We start from the raw sequence: 21049 nt of genomic DNA, 5'->3' as shown, positions 1-21049 counted from the left end.
TCTTTGTCAAAATACTCTTATCAGCAAGAAGACCTTGGGAGAAACTAAAAAGAAATTAACATGAGAGCAGAATCTTGATATACAGCCTCAAAATAGGATACAATCAAGTGCTTCTAACAAGGTTCCAGTAGTCTGATGGTAAGTGTAGAAACACCAGCTTAATAAAATGTCATGGGGACACTGCTTATAACCATCACATGCCCTGGCTGCCAAATGGAGCTGTACCTGCTGGAGAAACAGTTACAGAGGAAAAGAACAAAAGCCTGCCAGCTCTTAGGAAGTAGAACAGGATGAGGCTCAGGGCCCCAGGGGAAGGTGGAAAATTAACACAGCCTCGTGTCTTGCTATGTTTTCCTTACCACTGTGCTTTTCTTTTCTAGATTTCAAATTGTGCATTGCCCACTAGGTGGGAGCTCTCTTAGAAAAGTAGCACTGGACCTGGTCTAGACATTGCACATTTGGAGATCAGGTTGGGAAAAAGATTGTATAGTGCCAGGGATGGTGTACCTTGCAAGGTTTTATAACTATTCTTATCATTTGCTTTATTATTTCCCTTGAACTCACAAATTTTATTCCTCTGTGGCCAGTTAACTTCCCTTAGGCTCTGCACATTCAGATCTCAAAGGAAAAGCATGTTTGAGACACTTTCTCTAAACACGTTATCTGAAGTTATTCTCGAGCAAATCTCCCAGGGACACTCTCCCATTACACTGCTTCATTTTCTTCACAGCATTTATCAGTTTATAAAATGTTATTTATTTGTTTGTTGATGGTTCACTGCTATATTATTTGTCCTGCCCTCTATGATACAAATTCCATGAGAACAAAAAAACATGTGTCTCTGTTCTGTGTACCACTGTATTCTCCATCACCAGGGCAATACCTAGAATGGATTCAATGCTTGAGATATGTGGAGAATGAATTTCTTGACCTATAAATATAAATTATATTTAATGCTGCCCAGCACACCTACTTTATGTCCTACTCTCAGAGATTATTTATTGCATACCTTCTCCACTCTCCTCATCAAAATTTCTACCTGCCTTCATGTTTTGTTTTCTTAAACTTAACTTTCTCTCCTTTTATGATGACCTTTTTTAAATCTAAACTTTCTACCTCTATCAGTTCAAAGTCTTTCTACAATCCCTTCATTCTCTTGCTCTACCTAGCAAAATTTTTTATAGACTATTCTCACCCCATTGAATTTTCTTTGCACTTTCGTCAAAAATCAACTGGCTGTTTATATGCGAGCTGTTTACATCTATTTTTAGATTCTCTATTTTGATCTCTACATCTATACGTCTGTCCCATAGCCTAACACCCCAACATCTTGGCAATGCAGCTTTTTGGTAATTCTTTATTTTTTTTAATTTTTATTTTATATTGGAGTATAGTTGATTAACAATGTTGTGTTAGCTTCAGGTGTACAGCAAAGTGTTTCAGTTATACATATACACATATCTATTCGTCTTCAAATCTTTTCACATTAAGTTGTTACATAATATTGAGCAGAGTTCCCTGTGCTATATAGTAGGTCCTTGCTGGATATCTCTTTTAAATATAGCAGTGTGTACATGACAATCCCAAACTCCCAGTCTATTCCTCTTCCCCACCCTTCCCCTCTGGTAATCATAAGTTCATTCTCTAAGTCTGTGAGTCTGTTTCTGTTTTGTAAATAAGTTCATTTGTATCATTTTTTTATTCTATGTATAAGCAATATAGTATATTTGTCTTTCTCTGTCTGACTTACTTCACTTAGTATGATAATCTCCAGGTCCATCCATGTTGCTGCAAATGGCATTATTTCATTCTTTTTAATAGCTGAGTAATATTCCATTGTATATATGCACCCCATCTTCTATTCTTTAAATCAAGAAATTTAAGTCTGCTACATTCTTCTGTTCAAATTTTATTGGTATTCTACATCTTTTGCACTTCAATATAAACATTAATATTGTTAACTGAAATTTCAGAAGCAGAGACTGATTGAAATAAAGGGGTGTTTATCTGGAGTTTGTTAGGACTGCAGCCCAGGAGACACAGATTCAAGAAGCACTTGAATTGTATTCCTCCAGACTACAAAATGGAGGAAACGTATAAAGGCCAAAACTTCAAGGTTATACATAAATTGTTTGTCAAGAAGTAGGATTGGAGATGGAAAGAAGTAAGGATGCTCTGAAGTGAGTCTCTTGTAAGCAGCATATAAATGGGTCTTGTTTTTTTAAATCCAATCAGCCACCTTATATCTTTTGATTGGAGCATTTAGACCACTGACATTTAAAGTAATTCTTGATAGGTGTGTACTTATTGCCATTTTATTACTTGGTTTATGGTTGTTTTTGTAGTTTTTCTCTGTTCATTTCTTCTTTTTTTTCTCCTCTTGTGGTTTGTTAATTTTCTTTAGTGGTACGCTTATGTTCCTTTTTCTCTAGTTTTTGTGTATCTACTGTAGGTTTTTGATTTGTCATTACCATGAGGGTTATATATGTTGACCTATAACTATACCTACTTCTTTAAACTGGTAGTTGTTTAAGTTCAAACACATATGTTCTAAAATAGCTATATTTTTTACCCCTCTCCCCCACATTTTGTGTTTTTGACGTTATGTTTTACATCGTCATGTTTATCCCTTCAATGTTTATTTTAGTTATAGTTGCTTTCACAATTTTTTGTCTTTTCACCTTTGTATTTTTTTAATTTTTTTTTTTTTTTTTTTTTGCCTCTTTGAGCATTACAAACACACTGCTAATTTCATTATATTCCTCATTTCTGAGTCTGTGTCTATAGACGGCTTTTTCTGTTGATTATTGCATGCCTTTCTTACAGACTGGATTTTGCGATTTTGAATGTTTTTTTTTCAGTCAAGTAGTTAAAGACTTGAAGATTTCTTTGATTTTTCTGAGGTTTGATTTTAAATTTTTTAGGGAAGTTCTCTAGCACCTTTATTGAAGGACTAATTTAATCCCATTTTTACATCTTGGCCTTCTGGGTCATATACTGATTGCTTATTCAAGATATATCCATTGTATCTGGAGGAAAGTTAAATATTTCCCAGCTCCGTGTGAGCTCTGGACATTTTTCTTCTTATTGCTCTTTGGTTACTATTCTTTCTTCAGTAGCTTTTTTAATTTTTTTTTCCTTGCCCAGAATAGTGATGCTTTACTTGTGAGCAGATTAGTAGTCAAGCAGAACTTTATGCAGACTTACGGACCTCTTACTCAGCTTTGTTCTCTCCTCTCTGGAAGTCTTCTCTGAGCACTCTAGCTAACCTGACTTTCCTAAACTCTGATCTCTCTCTACTCATCTCAGTGAGATCACTGGGCAATGTGTGATTTACTATCACACCTCTGCAGCCTGGAAATCACCTCTAGGCAGTAACCCAGGGCCATCAAGAGATCACCTCATTTTATTCCTTTTCTTTCTTTTTCAGGAATTATCAAATTATATTGACATTTTCTAATGTCTGAAAGAGTTATTTTGTATACATAATCTGATTCTCCATCTGTTTATGAAGGGAGAGAAAGTTCTATTGTAGTTCATACTTCATGAATGAAAGTAGAAGCCCACTCATTTTTTGAAACACTTTTTTCCCAACTTGGCCTTAGTGACACTGTACCTTTTTATTTTACCTATTACCATGTTGGTTGCCCTTTCTCCATCTCCTTGTGGTATCTACCTCTCATTCCAAACTTCCAAATCTTGGATTAGACCCCTTAATTTTTCACACCTCTGTCCTCATTCTCTGGTTTGTCTCACACAGTCTCATAGTTTAAACACAAATTTCCATTTGGGTGTCTAATAAGAATTTCTATCTTAACCTGTCAAAAACTGAACCCATGATTTGTCATCAAAACCAGCTCTAGCTCAATGAGTTCCATCACAGTAAATGACACCATCATTCTCTAGTTGGAATCAACTCTTTCTTTTACACACCACAGCTAAGTCATCAGGAAGTCTTGTGTATTCTACTTTTCAAATACATCCTAGATCTTGCTATTTCTCACCACCTTTACCGTTACAACCCTAGTCTCAGTCACATCATTATCCATTTAGAATTCTGAAATAGTCTTTTAACTTGTCTCCCTGCTTTGACATTCCTCCCAACTTTATTCTTATATAGAATTCAGAATTATCCCTTTATCACATGACTGATGATGCCACTCAGTTGTTTAAATCTTAAATGGTTTCTATTCATACTTTGAAGACAATAAAAAGTCCTGCAAAGCTCTAAAATAGCTGGTCCCTTGTATTATTTTTAAGATTATCTCTAACCACTTTCCCCCTTACTCATGTCACCTTAGTCACCCTATCTCTTTGCTATTTCTTATGTAGTCCTGCATCCTCTGGCCTTAGAACAACTGTTATTTCTGTTCCCTCTGCATGGAACATTATTTTCACAGTTCTCATAATGGCTCTTATTGTATTCAAGTTTCTGCTTAAGTGTCACTTCTTCACAGAGGCATTCCAAACCCCCCTTACCTACAATAAGAACTTCTGCCACTCTCGATTCACTTATTCTTCATTTTTCATATTTTATATAACTGTTTTTATTTTACTGCCTGATATTATATTATCTATTTGCTTTTGTCCCTTAGTAGAATGTAAGTTCCAAGAGGGCAGAAATTTTTTGTGTTTTTCTTAACAGTTGTAATCCTATTGCCAAGTATATAGAGAGTATTCAGTAAGTGCATCTTGAAGGAAGAAATGAATGGGACTGCAGTTTTGTGTATGTGTCACCAGGTAGACTGTGACACCTGTTAGGATAGATCATTTTGAGTACACCAGGTTTGGATAACTCATATCTCCTAGTCAATGATGCCTTTTCCACTGAAACAGAAACATTCAAATGGGACTTTTTGTTTGGATTAAATCCCATTCTTTATTTTAAGCATTAAAGAAATAAAATATCTGTCCATATCTTTCTTTAATTTTTTTCAGCTCTTTTCTCTTTTATCCCCAGGTGGATTCACTGATATTCTTCATCTGTAAGATTTATCTGTTCTTGCTTTTCACTCAACTAGCTTGTCACCCTTTATTACAACCTCCATTCCTGCAACTTAGTTGTGCGATACCTTGGAATGAGGTAATTAACCTAGTCCTGAAGTTAAGCTGACCTGTAACAAGTGTCAAATTCTAGTGTTGTGTCCTTTGCTGCCTTTCAGACATTGAAGGTGACAGGCAAACAGCCTGTGAAGCCATGGAGCCCATACTTCTTCTTTGCCCCTACATCCAGTCAATTTCGCTGCCTAGAAACTTGGTCCCTTCCTCTGGGACTGGGTCCCAACTTGCTATCAGAGAAAGATCATGCCTCTTACCCTTCCCACGGTCCATGCTTGATAGGATTTTTCCTGTATGGACATATTCACTGAATGAACAGTGCCTTCTGATACCAAGAATTGCCTAATCTTTAGAATTCCTGGAGACTTGCTGTTGTGGTATTTGTGTCTAAATTTAAAACAAGAACCTTATGTGTGCTTAAATTGTTAGCCTGTACTACATGGATGTTATTTTCCTTATCCTTCAACCTTCTCAACCCAAGGTGATTCTTCCATAGTCCATTAACCTCTACTGCCAAGATTCCAATGTTTTACTCCTTATTTTTTTTCATTGCTGGAGTTCACCTTAGTGGCACAGATCTCAATTGTTTTCGATAGTGCTTAATTCAGTGCTAAGTACTTTTTGTTTCTGTTGTTTTGGTGGTTGAGTTTTTTGGGAGTTTTTTGTTTTGCTTTGTTTTTACCATTTAAATTATAGTTGAAATAGATAGGGACAACTCTGCTTACCACTTCTTAACTGCTTCGACAACTAAAGTCAATTCTGGTTGCTTTTAGAAGCATAGCTGTTGCCTGATGCCATCTACTTATGTTTTACTTCACTCTTTCAAATCTCATTTTAAAAAGAATCATTAATTGCATTTTAGTATTAGGTCTAATTATCAATTCAATAGCTATGAAGTTAAAACTTTTTGCTGGCTTTCTGCTTATAAGTTGAGTTTTCAAAATGTTCCTTCAAAAGAGAATATTCTTTGAGGTTAGAAACAGAACATGAGATAGAATTTTCTTTTTCCATATCTCTTCATCTCATCCCAGTCCACATATATTTATCTACAATCTCACGACTTAATTCTCCAAAGAGAATTTGCTGGTTGGATGACAGCTTTCAGGCATCCAACATTCTCCTTTGAATCTAACAAAGAGGATAACAATTGGTATATACTGGATAATAAAGGTTGCCCTCTAAGCTCTTCAGTATCTGGCTTATATACTATTCCTTATGTTGACATAAAATAACAGAATTATTTTGGGGAGGAAATTATCAAATTGCTGTCTTTTGACTATTGAACATGAAAAATACATTAAAAATAATAAAATAATTTTTAAAACTTAAAAAGTAGATTCCTCACATTTTCATGGTTAGACAGCCCTCCGAATTATGAAGTTGGTGAATTTTTTCTTTGGAGCCTCTCTTCTTGGGCCATCATGCTGCTGCCTACCTGCTAATGCCGCATGCCACTCCTGCTGATGATTCAGCCACCTTGGCTTCTTCTTATCATCTCAGCAACCAGCTTTCACATATTTTTTTCTTAAACTGATCTTCTTTCCAATGAACCTAGATATTCCCTACTGAAGTTTTACAGACATGTCAGCTATAAGTTCTACTGATAATATTTACAGTTAAATAAGGACATTTCCATAGGCATTCTACATTAGACACAAGATCATATCCTGGTCTTCTCATATCAGGTCATATCTGCTGATTTTTTTCTGTATGAGCTGGGACTGGTCAATTAATTGACCTGGTCTCGGTTTTTACCTTCACAAACACAAGGTTGAAAGCTCCTTCATGATATTTTTGTGAGCATGAGATAAATTTATGAATATAAAATGATTAACACATATCTGGAAGAGCGTAGATGCTCATTATCTGTGAGTTTCTTTGTTCTCTGCAAGGATTGTGACGATTTCACCAACCTTCAAATTTAATCATGGCTCACTCACATTATTTACCTTCATGAACCATCTTGTCCATAGTCAATTACAGGAAGGATTTATATGTGTGTCTTGCTTTTTTGTGTCAACATTAGCTATTTATTAAACTGCCAGACTTCCCCCTTATTTGAAATATTAGGTGGAAGAGGCACATATTAAATGTAAAGAATAAGACACTTGCTTTTTCTTTAAAGGCTTAGGGAAACCAAAATACTTTTGATTGTCAGCTTAGAAAACCCTGAATGACGGAGGCTACAAGTGGGTTAAGAACTTTGAGATCATAGTTGCATGACCCAAGTTTCCCGATACCTGGAAGGTATAAGTGCCTATGTCTTCAGGACACGTGCTCTTCTTGGACCACCTAAATTGGCTTATAATGAAGGTCTCTGCCCTTGTTCCAAGTGTATTTTTTTCCTAGTCTATCTTTCGACTGAACTCTCCCAGTGCTGTATAAGCCCATATATTTGCACACCCTCTGATAACTATACTCACTGCTGACAAATATGCTAGGAAATTCCATACAGCAGGTAAAAAATGTCACATTCAGGAAACGGTAATTTTACCCATAAACTGTATTATCTTTTAATCTTATCCTCAAATCGAATTATTTAAGTATAGCTCCCTAAGGCCAGGAAACTAATGGTGAATATATTTTACTCAAAGCTTATGTCAACCAACCAAAACATGATAATCATAATAAAATGACTTAAAAACTTTCTTATTAAATATGCAGGACAGGAATATAGATGTAGAGAATGGACTTGAGGACACAGGGAGGGGGAAGGGTAAGTTGGGACAAAGTGAGAGAGTGGCATGGACATATATACACTACCAAATGTAAAATAGATAGCTAGTGGGAAGCAGCTGCATTGCACAGGGAGATCAGCTCGGTGCTTTGTGACCACCTAGAGGAGTGGGATAAGGTGGGTGAGAGGGAGACACAAGAGGGAGGGGATATGGGGATATATGTATACATATAGCTGATTCACTTTGTTATACAGCAGAAACTAACACAACATTGTGAAGCAATTATACTCCAATAAAGATGTTAAAAAAATGCAGTATGTAAATTCTTATCTATTGAACAAGAAAGTAGGCCACTCCACTTTCTGGGTTAAGATGAAAAGATAATGAAAATAAAAGAGAAAGAGAGATAAAATTTGAATAAGAAAATCTAAAAGCCCTGGTATGGTAAATGCAATTTCAAACTAGAAGTTATTTCTATAATAAGATTCATGTAAATATAAACAGAGCTGGTTGTGCAAATCACGACATGTAGAGAGCACTGACTGAAAGAATTTTAAAGCATGATGTGCACAGATCAATGTATATATTTTCAATATGGGAATCTGCTTTTTCTAAAGAAAAAAAATGAAGCAGACAGCTCATACCTCTTTTCACAAATTAGGTTTAGAAAACTATGACCCGTACCACTATTATCCTCATGCAATACTAGGGGAGATTATTTTCTTATACCAGGTATTATAATACACTGTTGGGCAGTGAATGTCAGAGAACTCACTGGGCATATTCTTTTAGATCCCATCCTTTGGAAAAGAGAAGGATACCTTCTGTGGAATTCCAGAAGAAAGAAAATGACCAATAGATGGAAATTACAGTGATGAAGTTATGAGCTCAAGAAAAGGAAGAATTTTCTTGCAATTAATCCCACTGTCAATGTTGTAGAACTTAAAATAGAATCTAATAGATTCTCTTGTAAGCAAATCTAATAGACTCTGGAAACCAGGTATCAAGTAGTAGCTGATGTGCTTTCTGGGTGGTCAGAAATTGGAATAAATCATTTCTGGGCTTTTTCCCATGCCAAACTTACATAATGCTAAGTGTAGCATTGATGTCTCAGGCTTATATTTGAACAAATTAGAAATAAATTTGGGGGAAGAGAACTAATTTGGATTTGTGTCTTCTGTAGACCCCACATTATCTGAAAGCTGATTCCATGCAGTCATATTCTCAGCCCATGTTGAACACAGGATTCTAAATGGCAATGGTGCTTTATAGTGATCTGATGTAAGATCATTTAAAAAGGAAGAAGCAATAGAAGGAGAGGTGGGTAAAGAGAGGAGATAAAGCATGATATAGACACTCAGTTTCTTCTTTGGAATCCATAATTACATGATCAATACTTAGATATTAATTAGTGTTAGGAATAAATTATTGAGTTGAGAGATTAACCATGAAAATATGAGAAAAAGAACAGATTCGCATAGGGGACGAAGTTTTAAAATGTAATATGTATGGACTAAAACAAAACTAAATCATATCTTTTTTTTGCAAAATTTAGATTACAAAACACTGTAAGATTTGTACATACTTGGAACAAAATCAGCTAGCACTAGGTTTACCATTAAGGAGGGACAGTTCTGTTACAGAGACACAACCACTATCTATGTCATTAACACTGTAGTAACACAAAGTGGTGGGTTTATGGAGCTGAACTTGGTATAGGAGTAAGGGAGCAGTATGGGATTAACCAAAGATTGCTAGAGAAGACCCAATGTGAGGTACTGGGTAGAAAACCAAGAAGTTAGAAGAAGGAACCAAAAAAGGAAGAGAGGCATGGGTGTATGTCTTATAAAAACCCAAACTAGAAGAACTGAGAATATTGGAGTGCTGTAGTCCTTATATATTTTTTAAATTATTTGTTTGTTTGTTTTTGGCTGTGTTGGGTCTTCGTTGCTGCACGCAGGCTTTCTCTAGTTGTGGCTAGCGGGAGCTACTCTTCGTTGCTGTGCACGGGCTTCTCATTGCGGTGGCTTCTCTTGTTGTGGAGCATAGGCTCTAGGCATGCAGGCTTCAGTAGCTGTGGCACGTGGGCTCAGTAGTTGTGGCTCACGGGCTCCAGAGCACAGGCTCAATAGTTGTGGCACATGGGCTTAGTTGCTCCACGGTATGTGAGATCTTCCTGGACCAGGGCTCAAACCTGTGTCCCCTGCATTGGCAGGTGGATTCTTAAACACTGCACCACCAGGGAAGTTCTGTAGTCCTTACATTCATCCCACTGACTTGGGAGCAGTCCATATACATCAAGAAATGTTGACAATGCGCAGAGATTTGCCTCCTCTACCTCCCTAGTATTCCTTATCAATATAAGCACCAATTTTAGACTGAGAAAGAAGAACTTTCATGCATCCCTAAGGCAGCACCTGTGAGTTCAATTTAGACTGTATTATTCAATACAGCCTGCTGCCACGGTTGAACCATTCACGCTGCTGACAAAAAGTGATACCACCTACTTGGCTAAAACAGAAGAGCTGTGAACCATTCACTGCATACCTCTTGTGTCTGTGATATGCCTGGCATCATACAAAACTTCCTTAAGTAATCCCAACTGGTTTCCCTCCTTCCAGTTCTCCTCTACATAGCACATGGGTTTTGACAGTCACCTGTCAAAATCTGGTCTTATTCTTTATTAGCTATAGAGAGCATAGCAGGCTGCCTGTCATTACTACACAAAACATTTACAAAACTAATACGGACTGTGTGGGGTCAATGTACTAGCAAGAAAATTTCATTTACTGTAGAACCAGTTTGGTTTATTTTTGTTCAGGACAGAAGCCCATTTGTGTGTTATAACTTGAGGGATAATGCTGCTTTAACGATTTTTTAAGAGATACTCTTAAATTATCCAGTATCACTAAAGCAAATATGAACAATAATAACGTTTGAAGATGATATTAAATATCCGGAGGGTTTAGCTGCTATAGGATTCTTATCAGATACAATCCTTAAGACGTAGGCATTTTCTCGCTCCCCATTCACAAGCTTCTTGTCTTGACTCTAACACTAAAATATGAAGCACAGGAGGAAGAAATTTTAGGCCAAAACATCTGGGAAGATTATCAATACCCAAAGAACCAGATGATGATCTTTCAGAAAGAATCAAGTAGAGGATTTAACAGGAAATAAATAGCCTGAGAAGGGAAATTGAATTTCATCATACTAGTTATAAAATCTTGGCAAGTCCTGTAACCTCCTACCTTGAACCTTTTAATTTTTAAATTGACGAAATTGTGCTAAATGTCCTTAAAATTACCTGTCTACCTTTAACTGTTTTTGCCCATTTGGACACCCCCATACCTATTACAAAATTACAGAAAAGGGGTGATATGAGACTGAATTTAAGTTGACATTACAATAATTTTAAGTCAAGTTGTGACATTGTTTCCCCCAAAGCAAAATATAAGTTATGGTGGATCAATACACATATGGTGTCCTGTATAAGAAAGGAGAATGTTCTCTATTTGTTACCTGTTTGTCCTTATCATTTCTTGGGCACATACTTTACAAGGTATATCAGAGCATTAGAATATATCCCTGAAGGGTGAGGGGACTTAATTATATATATATATACACACACACACACACACACACACACACACACACACACACACACATATATATATATATATATATATATATATATATATAAAGAATAATTAGAAACTGGAAAATTTTGCCTGGAGAAAAGAAGACTTAATTATAGATGATTTGAAATATTCTAGAAGTCGTCATATGAAAGATGCATTAAAAGTATTTCATGTGACTGCAAGAGCAAAAATTAATGACAATAATTGGAAAGTAGAGGGAATCAGATTTTGGCTTAAACCATGGTCAATCAGTAGAGCCTTCAGCACAATAAGACTGTAGAAGAGCCTGAGATCACTGGATCTCATTCAAACAAGACTGAATGTTTTTCTAGCAGAACGCTACATGCAGAATTAATGCAACAGAAGGGGAGAGGATTCAATAAACTTTGGGGGATATCACAGTACTTAGATTCCATTTATTTATTGCCATTTTAATGTATTTCCCAGGGAAGTTTTGAGAAAAGAGAACATTTGAATAATTGTGGACAGAAGTTTTTCTCCCAGCCAGCTGCTTTGGGGAAGGGAAGATTTTTAGTTCTGTATTGAAAGTGCTTTTTTATTTTCTTTGCAAGATTTGTCTGTTTTCAGTGACACAGTGGCATGTATACTCTCTTTCAGTTCTCGTTATCTTCTAAAACATCTCTACGTTGTGTTTATCTGACTATACTATGTCCTACTTGAGTGCTGCAACCATCTCTATGTCTTTGTACAGACCACATAAAATCTAGTAAATTAGGTTCACAATAGGTACTTGGTAATTGCTCAATTAATTATAGATCTAAAGGATTTTTGGATAAAATTATGAGAGTCTCAGATTCTCACTAGAATGACCTGTATATAAAAGTGGGAGATTCTAGAAGAGCTGAAAACTAATCAGTGATGACATCCGTTTGACAAAACTTTGTACAGTTTTTGCTAAAGGTAGCAATGATGGGAACAGACTGAACTATGATAACATAGGTCAATGTACATTTTCCCTCTTGAGAAAAGCAGCATATTCAGGAATTATATTAAGAAGGTATTGACACCATGTAGACTCAGATTCACCAAGCAAAATTACACTCAGTTGAATGTTATTAAAATTAGTTCACTTAATTGGTAAAAAGTTAAGTAGACACAATTCTTCTATAATAGCAAGCATGATCTAATTAGAGAGGGATTGACTGGGTCTAATGTCAAGTTCATTGGCACTATTAGATTTCATTTCACCAGCAGCATCTGAAAAGTATGACATTGGAAGAAAACATTGGTAATGAAGACGTGTCCACCTTCCTAATACCTTCTCCAGCCTTTCTTCTCTCTTAAACTGGGCTAAACCTATGGCCCACCAGGACTCTGAGGAGGAGATAAGCAATGCATCAGGAAAATCCATTCCCAACTTCGTGAGGGAACTAATCACTGTAAATAAGGGTAACCTCCTGGAACCACTGATGGGAATTTGAGATTTTGCTTGTAGAGGGCTCTGAACTATATATGAATAACTCCAAATCAATGACTTCCAGGTCTACTGAAACAGACACCATTCAAAAATATTTTTTTCGGGCTTCCCTGGTGGCGCAGTGGTTGAGAGTCCGCCTGCCGATGCAGGGGACACAGGTTTGTGTCCCGGTCCGGGAAGATCCCACATGCCGCAGAGCGCCTGGGCCCGTGAGCCATGGCCGCTGAGCCTGCGCGTCCGGAGCCTGTGCTCTGCAACGGGAGAGGCCACAACAGTGAGAGGGCTGCATACCGCAAAAAAAAAAAAAAAAAAAAAAAAATATATATATATATATATATATATATTTTTTTTTCCTTCTAGAATTGGATATTCCTACTCAGGGAATTACCTTTCATTATTCCAACATTTCAATAGTATTTAATTTGATGTAATATCATCCTCATCCTTCTCAGCTTATGTACAGTCTGCTTTATCTTTGCTGTTTGTTTGCTAGTCAGAAGCACAAAAATTCCATGGATATGGTCTCTCAGACAAAGGTAACATCTCTACAGTTTCTTTCTTGAGCCTAAATAAGGAATAAAATTTTAGACAGCTGACCTATTGCAGTAGACTACTCTGGGCATCAACAATTTGAAACTGGAATCTTGGCAGTGTCCAGCAGCTCAGGAATGGAATATTTAAGAGTAGCAAATATCATTCTGTGTATCAATACCTGAAAGGCCTGATTATGGAAAGACCATCTTGCCTTATAATGAATATTTGCTTCAGCCTTCTTTGCTTATTAAGACTCTTGTGCATATGTGGACGGCTGGCAATCACTAAGGTTTTTTGCAAGGCTCATGGACATATTCCAAGGCCAACACATTTGAATTCAAAATCAAGCTGCAGCAACGTACACCTCAAAGTACCCACTGTCTGGCTCTACTGTTTGGCTCTACTCCTTTGTTGACATCCTCACCTTTGCTGAAATAGTTTGGCCAAACTCGGTTGTACTCCACACTATCCAGCATCTGGAAAAGTCATGTGCAAATTAACATCTGGTCAAGGTCCCCAGAGTCTGTGCCATTACTGAGGAAAGCCCTTTTTGGGGAGGACCTCAAAGTATAGCTCAGAAACTACATATTCTCACTTTTCCTGAAGCTGAAAGACTCTACCTTTTTTTTTTTTTTTTTTGCTCACGGGCCCAGCCGCTCCGCAGCATGTGGGATGTTCCCGGACCAGGGCACGAACCCATGTCCCCTGCATCGGCAGGCGGACTCTCAACCACTGCGCCACCAGGGAAGCCCAGACTCTACCTTTCTTGAGGCACTTTCTTTTGCTTAAAGAGGGAAAAGTCTGTAGGCAGGTAACTTAAGGTCCATGGTCAGTTGCCTTGCCTTTATAAAAAGTAGTCACACACCTGGGATGAAGCCAACAGGAATACCAATGACCCACCAAAAAAAAAAAAAAATCCTACATAGGCAAACACTAAAGCTAATGTAATGTGACCAGTTTGCAACAGTTAAAGACCAAATGTCTGGCTGTAAGAAAAGGATATGTGACTCAATATAATGTCTACAAATTGATAAAATATAAAACACATTCATCCCTTTATTTGGAAAAAAATATATATTTTCTTCAGTGATTTGAAATGTCACTCTCATAGTGCACTAAACTAAATGCTTCTTTGTACTTCAGTCTACTCTGGATTTTCTATTTTGCTGCATTTGTCTGTTTCTTCATACACTAATGTCACTTGTTTTTAGCTACAGTATAGTATAGCATGGTACAGTATAGTATATTTTATAGTTGGTACATTCACATCTTCATTGCTACTTTTTCTTCTGCAGGGCTTTGTTAACCATTACAGCTTATTTATTTTTCCATCTGAATTTTAGAATCAGATTGCTAGCTTCAGAACAAAAAGTACTTGTGGAGATTTTTTTTGCTATTGTAACAAATTTATACATTAACTTTGGAAGAAGTGACATTTTTACGATGCTCAGTTTTCTTATACAAAACAAAAATATCTTTCTATTTGCTCAAAACTACTTGTGTGACTTTCAGGAGTTTTTTAAAGTCCTTCACATGTAAGTTTTGTCCATTGCTCATTTCGTTTACTTCTAAGTATTTCACCTTTTTGTTATTGTAAATGAAGATGTCATCTCTTTCATTATATTTCTTAACTGCTAGTGTTTGTACAGAAAAATACTATTGATTTTTGTATATTAATTTTATATCCTTCTACATGACTAAATTTTCTTATCACTTGTATTAGTTTCAGTATTAAACCTCCTGGGCTTTTCAGATGCAATATTATGTCACTTTCAATGAGATACTTTAAGAACTTTTCCTTTTCAATTTCAATGTCTTGAGTTGCATTCTTATTTCTGACTGTGAATTCTGCTATCTTTAATTCAACATTAAAAAGAAGTAGAGATAGGAGTTCTTGTCTTGTTCCTGATTTTAGCAAGCAGACTTCTAGTACTCCTCCATTAAGTAGGATACCAACATTTGGAATGAGGTATACGTTTTATCATTTTAAGCAAGTATAGGGAGCCTGAACCAAGATGGCGGAGTAGAAGGACGTGCTCTCACTCCCTCTTGTGAGAACACCAGAATCACAACTAGCTGCTGGCCAATCATCAACAGGAAGACACTGGAACTCACCAAAAAATATACCCCACATCCAAAGACAAAGGAGAAGCCAAAATGAGACGGTAGGAGGGGCGCAATCACAGCAAAATCAAATCCCATAACTGTGGAGTCGGTGACTCACAGACTGGAGAACACTTATACCACAGAAGTCCACCCAGTGGAGTGAAGGTTCTGAGCGCCACATCAGGCTTCCCAACCTGGGGTTCTGGCAACGGGAGGAGGAATTCCTAGAGAATCAGACTTTGAAGGCTAGTGGGATTTGATTGTAGGACTTTGACAGGACTGGGGGAAACAGAGACTACACTCTTGGAGGGCACACACAAACTAGTGTGCGCATCGGGACACAGGGGAAGGAGCAGTAAACCCAGGGGAGACTGAACCAGACCTACCTGCTAGTGTTGGAGGGTCTCCTGTGGGGGCGGGGGGATGACTGTGGCTCACTGTGGGAACAAGAACACTGGCATCAGAAGTTCTGGGAAGCACTCCGTGGCCTGCGTCCTCCCAGAGTCTGCCATTAGCCCTACCAAAGGGTCCAGGTCAGCTCCAGTGTTGGGTTGCCTCAGGCCAAAAAACGAACAGGGAGGGAACCCAGTTCCACCCATCAGCAGTCAAGCAGATTAAAGTTTTACTGAGCTCTGCCCACCAGAGCAACACCCAGCTCTACCCACCACCAGTCCCTCCCATCAGGAAACCTACACAAGGCTCTTAGATAGCCTCATCCACCAGAGGGCAGACAGCAGAAGCAAGAAGAACTACAATCCTGCAGCCTGTGGAACAAAAACCACATGCACAGAAGACAGACAAGATGAAAAGGCAGAGGGCTACGTACCAGATGAAGGAACAAGATAAAACCCCAGAAAAACAGCTAAATGAAGTGGAGATGGGGAACCTTCCAGAAAAAGAATTCAGAATAATGAGAGTGAAGATGATCCAGGACCTCGGAAAAGCAATGGAGGTAAAGATAGAGAAGATGCAAGAAATGTTTAACAAAGTCCTAAAAGAATTACAGAACAAACAAACAGAGATGAACAATACAATAACTGAAATGAAAATTACACTAGAAGGAATCAATAGCAGAATAACTGAGGCAGAAGAACGGAAAAGTGACCTGGAAGACAGAATGGTGGAATTCACTGCCACAGAACAGAATAAAGAAAAAAAAAGAATGAAAAGAAATGAAGACAGCCTAAGAGACCTCTGGGACAACATTAAACGCAATGACATTCACATTATAGGGGTCCCAGAAGGAGAAGAGAGAGAAAAAGGACCTGAGGAAATATTTGAAGAGATTACAGTTGAAAACTTCCCTAACATGGGAAAGGAAATAGCCAGCCAAGTCCGGGAAGCGCAGTGAGTCCCATACAGGATAAACCCAAGGAGAAACATACCGATACACATAGTAATCAAATTGGCAAAAATTAAAGATTAAGAACAATTATTGAAAGCATCAAGGAAAAAATGACAAATAACACACAAGAGAACTCCCATTAGGTTAACAGCTGATTTCTCAGCAGAAATTCTACAAGCCAGAAGGAAGTGGCATGATATACTTAAAGTGATGAAAGAGAAGAACCTACAGCCAAGATTACTCTACCCAGTCAGGATCTCATTCCGATTCGATGGAGAAATCAAAAGCTTTACAGACAAGCAAAAGCTAAGAGAATTCAGCACCACCAAACCAGCTCTACAACAAATGTTAAAGGAACTTCCCTAAGTGGGAAACACAGGAGAAGAAAAGGACCTACAAAAACAAACCCAAAACAATAAAGAAAATGGTCATAGGAACATACATATCGATAATTACCTTAAATGTGAATGGATTAAATGCTCCAGCCAAAAGACACAGGCTCGCTGAATGGATACAAAAACAAGACCCATATATATGCTGTCTCCAAGAGACCCACTTCATACCTAGGGACACATACAGACTGAAAGTAAGGGGACGGAAAAAGGTATTCCATGCAAATGGAAAGCAAAAGAAAGCTGGAGTAGCAATTCTCATATCAGACAAAATAGACTTTAAAAGAAAGAATGTTACAAGAGACAAGGAAGGACACTACATAATGATCAAGGGATCAATCCAAGAAGATATAACAATTATAAATATATAGGCACCCAACATAGGAGCACCTCAATACATAAGGCAACTGCTAACAGCTATAAAAGAGGAAATCGACAGTAACACAGTAGTAGTGGGGGACTTGAACACCTCACTTACACCAATGGACAGATCATCCAAACAGAAAATTACTAAGGAAACACAAGCTTTAAATGACACAACGGACCAGAGAGATTTAACAGATATTTATAGGACACTCCATCCAAAAACAGCAGATTACACTTTCTTCTCAAGTGCGCACGGAATATTCTCCAGGATAGATCACATCTTGGGTCACAAATCAAGCCTCAGTAAATTTAAGAAAACTGAAATCATATCAAGCATCTTTTCTGGCCACAACGCTATGAGATTAGAAATGAATTACAAGGGAAAAAATGTAAAAAACACAAACATATGGAGGCTAAACACTATGTTACTAAATAACCAAGAGATCACTGAAGAAATCAGAGAGGAAATCAAAAAATACCTAGAGACAAATGACAATGAAAACACGAAAATCCAAAACCTATGGGATGCAGCAAAAGCAGTTCTAAGAGGGAAGTTTATAGCTATACAAGCCTACCTCAAGAAACAAGAAAAATCTCAAATAAATAATCTAACCTTACACCTAAAGGAACTAGAGAAAGAAGAACAAACAAAACCCAAAGTCAGCAGAAGGAAAGAAATCATAAAGATCAGAGCAGAAATAAATGAAAAAGAAACAACAATAGCAAAGATCAATAAAACTAAAAGCTGGTTCTTTGAGAAGATAAACAAAATTGATAAAGCATTAGCCAGACTCATCAAGAGGGAGAGGACTCAAATCAATAAAATTAGAAATGAAAAAGGAGAAGTTACAACAGACACCGCAGAAATACAAAGCATCCTAAGAGACTACTACAAGCAACTCTATGCCAACAAAATGGACAACCTGGAAGAAATGGACAAATTCTTAGAAAGGTATAACCTTCCAAGACTGAACCAGGAAGAAATAGAAAATATGAACAGACCAATCACAAGTAATGAAATTGAAACTGTGATTTAAAATCTTCCAGCAAACAACAGTCCAGGACCAGATGGCTTCACAGGTGAATTCTATCAAACATTTAGAGAAGAGCTAACACCCATCCTTCTCAAACTCTTCCAAAAAATTGCAGAGAAAGGAACACTCCCAAACTCATTCTATGAGGCCACCATCACCCTGATACCAAAACCAGACAAAGACACTACAAAAAAAGAAAATTACAGACCAATATCACTGATAAATATAGAGGCAAAAATCCTCAACAAAATACTAGCAAACAGAATCCAACACCACATTAGAAGGATCATACATCATGATCAAGTGGGATTTATCCCAGGGATGCAAGGATTCTTCAATATACGCAAATCAATCAATGTGATACACCATATTAACAAATTGAAGAATAAAAACCATATGATCATCTCAAAAAATGGAGAAAAAGCTTTTGACAAAATTCAACACCCATTTATGATAAAAACTCTCCAGAAAGTGTGCATAGAGGGAACCTACCTCAACATAATAAAGGCCATATATGACAAACCCACAGCAAACATCATTCTCAATGGTGAAAAACAGAAAGCATTTCCTCTAAGATCAGGAACAAGAGAAGGATGTCCACTCTCACCTCGATTATTCAACATAGTTTTGGAAGTCCTAGCCTCTGCTATCAGAGAAGAAAGAGAAATAAAAGGAATACAAATTGGGAAAGAAGTAAAACTGTCACTGTCTGCAGATGACATGACACTATACATAGAGAATCCTAAAGATGCCACCAGAAAACTACTAGAGCTAATCAATGAATTTGGTAAAGTTGCAGGATACAAAATTAATGCACAGAAATCTCTTGCATTCCTATACACTAATGATAAAAAATCTGAAAGAGAAATTAAGGAAACACTCCCATTTACCATTGCAACACGAAGAATAAAATACCAGGAATAAACCTACCTAGGGAGACAAAAGACCTGTATGCAGAAAACTGTAAGACACTGATGAGAGAAATTAAAGATAGTACCAACAGATGGAGAGATATACCATGTTCTTGGATTGGAAGAATCAATATTGTGAAAATGACTATACTACCCAAAGCAACCTACAGATTCAATGCAATCCCTATAAAATTACCAATGGCATTTTTTATGGAACTAGAACAAAAAAATCTTAAAATTTTTATGGAGACACAAAAGACCCCGAATAGCCAAAGCAGTCTTGAGGGCAAAAAACGGAGCTGGAGGAATCAGACTCCCTGATTTCAGACCAAAGTGAAAAATATCTTCCATCAGGCATTCTTGCCTATAGGACTTTAAATCCAGGTGCAAATCAGACTGGCTCAAATTCATTTGGATGCATTTTCTGTAATATAATAGGAAGAACTTTTCCCTTAGTTAATAAATCTACTCTCATGCAGAAACCAACCAAACAAGAAGGTTTATAGTTTCCAGAACACTCAGTACATACACTGCCTTTTCTTTGCTCAAGTTATTCCTGCTACGTGAAATGTTCCTCTTCACTCGTTTTGCCTTGCCCATCCAGGAACCAGCAGAAGTTTCTCAACGAGTGAAGAATTACCTGCCAAGGAAGATATTGTTCTAAAATTCTGGTAGCTTTGGCTATGATTCTCCCATGAGTGATTGCCACAGGCTTCATTCAGTACTCCATCCCATATGCCACAGACAATTCAAGTACTATTTGATGTATTGGTTGCTTGCTCTGCAACTTAATCAAGAGGCCCACTCAAAGTTGGAGTAGGGATCCTACCAGAGCTGGTGCTTTAAAATTTACTTGGCAAAAGGATCAATGTGATATATTTGCCTTCAAGGTCCACAGACCCCCAATGAAGTTTGTGCCTTCTTTCATGGTGATAAGTGTAACAAGGTATAGCAGTAGTGCTGATATACCAAAATGTTATAAATCACTAGTTTTCTCCATCTTCAAGAATACCATAGGCATGTCAGAATCCTGAATACTTTGACAGTTTTTCTCCCACCTTCTGTCAAGCTTAGAGGTATCTGCTTCTTCCTTACCAGTGACATAATCAATAGAGTAGACCAGAGGGACTTCCCTCGTGGCGTAGTGGTTAAGAATCCGCCTGCCAATGCAGGAGACACAGGCTCGAGCCCTCATCCAGAAAGATCCCACATGCCGCGGAACAACAAAGCCCGTGTGCCACAACTACTGAGTCTGCGCTCTAGAGCCCGCGAGCCACAACTACTGAAGCCCGCGTGCCTAGAGCCTGTGCTCTGCAACGAGAGAAACCACCGCAATGAGAAGCCGGCGCACCGCAAGGAAGAGTAGCCCCCGCTCACCGTAACTAGAGAAAGCCTACACGCAGCAATGAAGACCCAACACAGCCAAAAATAAATAAAGAATATATAGTAGACCAGAGAGATGTCCTGTGATATGGGGAGATAATCTAAATTCTTGGAGATTAAATCATGAAAGAGAGACAGGGGTTTGGCATAGTCTTGAGATAAG

This window comes from Delphinus delphis, chromosome 21 (genome assembly GCF_949987515.2).
Source record: "Delphinus delphis chromosome 21, mDelDel1.2, whole genome shotgun sequence".
Classification (NCBI taxonomy): domain Eukaryota; kingdom Metazoa; phylum Chordata; class Mammalia; order Artiodactyla; family Delphinidae; genus Delphinus; species Delphinus delphis.
This window is presented reverse-complemented; position numbering follows the sequence as displayed.